Below are 5,120 nucleotides of genomic sequence, written 5' to 3'. Positions count from 1 at the left end.
GTGCTGAGGATCTGCACTTACATTGTAAAAACTGGATTGTGGGAGGTTGTTGTTTTCTCCAATTCCTGCCCTTCCTCCTTGCAAACCCATCTCCCACTTCCAGTTCACACACACACACACACACACACACACACACACACACACACAATTTGTATTATTAAAGAGATTACATTTTTATTACAAAGCAAACTCCAAGTGTTTATCCTTAAAGATACTTTTAAGCAGTTATTCGGTGGCTCATCTCTCACTGACGAAGACTTTCTTCTTGTCTCTGCTGAGATACCTAAAGTAGCAGGTATCCTTGTCTGATTTCAGACAACAGATGGGATCTAGGACTACATAAACGCCAAACATAGCCACATTCATTCAAGATATTGTGCACTCTGCAGACCTTGTCAGAGATATTCTTCTCAAATTAGAGCATGGCAGGTGGAGGTAAAGGGAAAATACACAAACATTTATTTGAGGAAAGAAACGTTAAGAAGTCTGAAAATAGGATAAAATTAAATGTCTTTGGAGACAGAAAAAAATATGGCACACAAAGCCTATAATTAAAAAAAAAAAAAAAAAGACTGCAGTGAGCTTCCAGAGCAAATGTCAGGGAGGCAGAGTGCAATAGCCACTCCAGTGAAATGAATAAGATCTCCTTCTATTTCCAGAATGTCTTTCCCAGAATCAGGAGAGAGAATTCCTTACAGGTGTGGTTCACAAGCTTTAACGTGTAGCAGAATCATTTGGATAGCTTTGTGACACACAGGGCTTCTGCTTCAGTAAGTCTTGGGTGGGGCACAAAAATATGCATTTCTAACAAGCTCCCAAGTGATGCCGACACTTCAGGTCCAGAGGCCACACTTTGAGAACCATATTGTGAACTGGGACTTGTGCTAAGTACAGGAAGATAAGAAAGATGATTGACTTTGCCTTCAAGAAAAATGAATGGTTCATCTGCGGGCCCTGTGTAACAAATCTCCTCATGTTCCTAGAAGACTCATAAACACTGTGTTAGTGTCACTTAATGACACCTGCCAAACCTAGCAAAGGGTTTTCACATGTGTAATCTCATTTGTGCTTCACAACAAGTGAGAAAGGCAGATTGAGCATTTTCATGAACGCATTAGCTATGAATAAACAAGATAAACTAAGACCCAGAAAGAATAAATGATTAGTCCAAAGTCATTTAGTGGGTAAATGAAAGACTAAGATCTAAAAACCAGATCTTTGTTGATTAAAGACTGTGCTCTTTCCATTAAATTACTTTAATAGAAAAAAGTGTAATAAATATTAACTGTGAACAAAAAGGGACCAGTATATATATATAAAAATACAACGTATATATACATATATATATGTATATATATATATGACGTTTTTCTACTATGTACAATCATATCAAGCCATTCCTCTAACCACATATTATAAATGTAGGGATTAACAAAAACGCAGATGATTAGTAACAGAAAGAAAAGTCAACTACATTGGATCAAACAAATGCAAATTTCTTCCATTCACATGCCCACATTCACCTTCTCCTCACTCTTCTAAATTTTTCCTAACGAGAAAAAGAAATCATTATTTAAATGGGCAGTAACATAACAGCTTGATTACTGTGAATTCCTAGTCAACTGAACGTCAAATTCTTCCCAGAGAAGACAGTTTCAAGTTTGTCTTATATAGAGCACTTTAAAATTTTTCTTTTACCTATTTCAAATTGTATTTTAAATGTATTTTATGATGCTTTTTAAAACTTGTAGACTGTATATGAACTACTTTAAATAATGTTAAACAATATAATACTACATCTAATAAAAATAATCACATCTCTAAATCTACTTTCCACCTCAGAAATAACCATTCTTAATTGGTATGTTTCTTACCAGAAGTCTGTAATACATTTACATATATACATGTATATGTAAACGTATATGTAAATGTATATGTATATGGAAATGTATATGTGTGTATATTTTCTTAAAATGATTCATAGGTCTGTGACTTACACATTTCACTTAACGTTGTCTCATAGACTATATCGAATGTCAAGAAGAGGGCTACATTATCCTATATAATGACTTGAAAAATTATCCTTTTAGGGATAATTTTTTAAAACAGTATTCCTTCTATTTTTAAAAACAGTATTCCTTCTATGAACATTTATGCTCTATTTTATTTTTTCTTTAAGAAAAATGCTAGAAGAAGTTCGGACACTACTATAATGGTGTAAACTCCCGGTAGTTAATCTTTTCTGCTGATAACAACTATTAACTGCAATCAGAATACCCAAACCCCAATTACCTGAGGACTCAGAAGAGTAACCAAAAGCTGGCAGACTGTGGAGGAGAGGCAAGCTTTGAAGAAGTGACCTGCGTGGAGGTGACTTTATTAATTTTCTATTTCCTCTAGTAGTTTGCTAGTGGTAGTTAGACCTCAGTTAGGGGGTGAGGTAGCTAAAAATCTGATAGAAACTCTATCATCTCATCAGTAGCACAGCAACCTTGGAAAAGAGCTCCAACAGGCCAGACTGTGAGTGGAAATCCTTGAGGGATAGTACAATCACCATATGACCATCCTGAGATGACCCAGATGCTGGAATTAACAGACAAAACATGAAAGATCCTGCTACAACTATGCTCCACAAGGCAATAGAAATGACATACTTAAATGAAAGGCTATCTCAGCTAAGTAATAGAAACCATAAAATGAAAATTTTAGAACTATAATATATAATTTTGGAAACAAAGCATTCACTGGTTTGGCTCAATAGTAAATAGAGATAATAGTGAACTTGTCAGTAAGGTTGAAGATAATTCAATAGAAATTACTTAATTTGAAGAACACAGAGGAAAAAAGATTAAGATAAAACCAACGAGGTCTCAAAAACTTGTGGAAAAATTCAAAGGGTTAAATTTACAAGTAATTGGAGTCTCAGAAAAATAGGAAAAAGAGATTGGAGAAATAAAAAAATATATATATTCTTATATATATCACATATATATATTTAAAGAAATAATGTCTGAAAACCTCCCAAATTTCGTAAAATACATAAATTTACAAGTTCAAGAACTGCATTGAATACCAGAAAGAATAAATTCAAAGAAAATCTTTCCTAGATACATCATAATTGAACTGAAGAAACCCAAAGCTGAGAAATCAATGGATGCAGCTAGAGAAAAATGACACATTACACTTCGGAGAATATGATCCTTACAACCATGAATTTCTTGTGAAACCATGGAGACAAGATCTTTAAAAGGCTTAAAGGAAAAATCTATAATCCAGAATTTAACATTCAGTAAATATATTTCAGAAATGAAGATGAAATAAAGATTTTTCAGGTAAACCAAAATTTTTTTTGCCAGCTGATTTGATCTATGAGAAATAGTAAAAAGTTTTTCAGGCTGAAGGAAAATGATACCGGGAAGAAATATGGATCTTCGAAAATGCAGGAAGGTTATCATATATCGTAATTATATGAATAAATATAAAAACGGTTTTAAGATCTTTAAATTATGTATGACTTTAAAGCAAAAGTTGTAGTTTTGGGGATTTTCAATTTATGTAGATACAATGACTAATAAATTATGATTGAAAAGTTTGAAATTTTTAATTACTTGGTATAATATTAACTCTTAATTCTTTTAGAAAATGCTATATATATCTGTTATAATACCTAGACCAACCCCTAAAATCATAATCTCTTTGAGCCAGCTTCTGCTCCTATGTTGGGTGGAATGGTTACGTCTCACTCCTCTCACATATCTCTGTGGATTTCCCCCTCTCTCTCCATTTTACTAGAATCCTTTAATAAAAAAGGAGGAAAACGTCCTTTGATGATAAATATAATGGCATAATAAAATGATTTTCACCTTATAACATACTTTTCAGGGAATTTATAATAACTTTGTTCTATAACTAAAGAGTTGAAACCTCCACTTTTAGCAGCTGATTTTAAGTGTATACTCTGGTGGTAAAAGCAGGATGACGCTCACTGTCTTCAGCATGACAGATCAACTTTCTTTATTATATTTAGTCAAGGCATCACTGCTTTCCTTAACAGGTCTTTGTACACCAGGATCTAGTACAATATTCCAGAAAGTATATTGAAGGCAATATCATACTATTTGTCATACTAAAAATCCAAATTATATAACCTTAAGGAACTACTTTATGACAAATTATATATTATTGTCATCTAAGCTATTAGGTACTAAGTAGACACAGAAAAGAAAATGACTAAATTGCACAAACTGCAAAATGATATTAGGAGTAAGATAGACTCTAGTGAAACATACAATTTTAGGGTCCAGGAAAAGAAGAAAGTGTTTTACAATGTTGTGGGCTGGTTGTATCTTTATAAAGTCACTATAGAGAGATCTGCAAGAATATGTTTGACCTGCCACACTGAGAAGAAAATTGACCAGAGTATTTAACCTTGAAGTAGCAAAAAGTAATGGTACTATTTGTTTTTAGTGATTAAAATGAAACTTTATTCTGTTAATGTAATATTCTGTAATTATTCTAGATGTTTCAAAATAAACCTGAGAAAAAAATAAGTCATCTCTCTTTTCATACAGCATTGTGTTTAGATTCAATGTATATCAACAGGCCAGTAGGTGCTTCAAAATAACTGTAGTAGTAGTCTACAGCCATGCCACCCTGAACAAGCCCGATCCCGTCTGATCTTGGAAGCTAAGCAGGAAGCTAAGCAGGGTTGAGCCTGGTTAGTACTTGGATGGGAGACCACATAGGAAGACCAGATGCTGTAGACATAAAAAATAAAAATAAAGGATTGTAAGCTGACAAGATCCTTGCAATCTGTGAGGTCAACCAAAGGTTGCCTTACCTAAAAAAATTAAAAAAAAAAAAAAAAAGACAAAATAACTGTGGTAGAGAATAATGACTGATTTCTTCCCATGAGAAAAAACTCATTCATGCTCACTGAAACCTAGTGTATTCATTCAGTCTTATGCCTTCAAGTTTTCTCCAGAGTGTGACTTCAATTTTAGATAGATGTTCTTTGATGATGTGCTTTTTATAATGTTGCCTGCTTAGAGACAGTATTAAATGTGAACAGACTAGGAATAACAAAATCAGTTGTGCGAAGGGTCTGCATTGTATTATCT

The 5,120-nt window shown here is 33.3% G+C and overlaps 1 pseudogene; it reads left to right on the top strand.

Annotated features, from left to right (window-relative positions):
- The first annotated feature begins 4,635 nt into the window (after positions 1 to 4,635).
- LOC112474816 lies at positions 4,636 to 4,766 on the top strand (annotated as a pseudogene).
- Positions 4,767 to 5,120: the final 354 nt, after the last annotated feature.

The sequence above is a fragment of the Pteropus alecto genome, unplaced genomic scaffold (genome assembly GCF_000325575.1).
Source record: "Pteropus alecto unplaced genomic scaffold, ASM32557v1 scaffold7, whole genome shotgun sequence".
NCBI lineage: Eukaryota > Metazoa > Chordata > Mammalia > Chiroptera > Pteropodidae > Pteropus > Pteropus alecto.
This window is presented reverse-complemented; position numbering and strand designations above follow the sequence as displayed.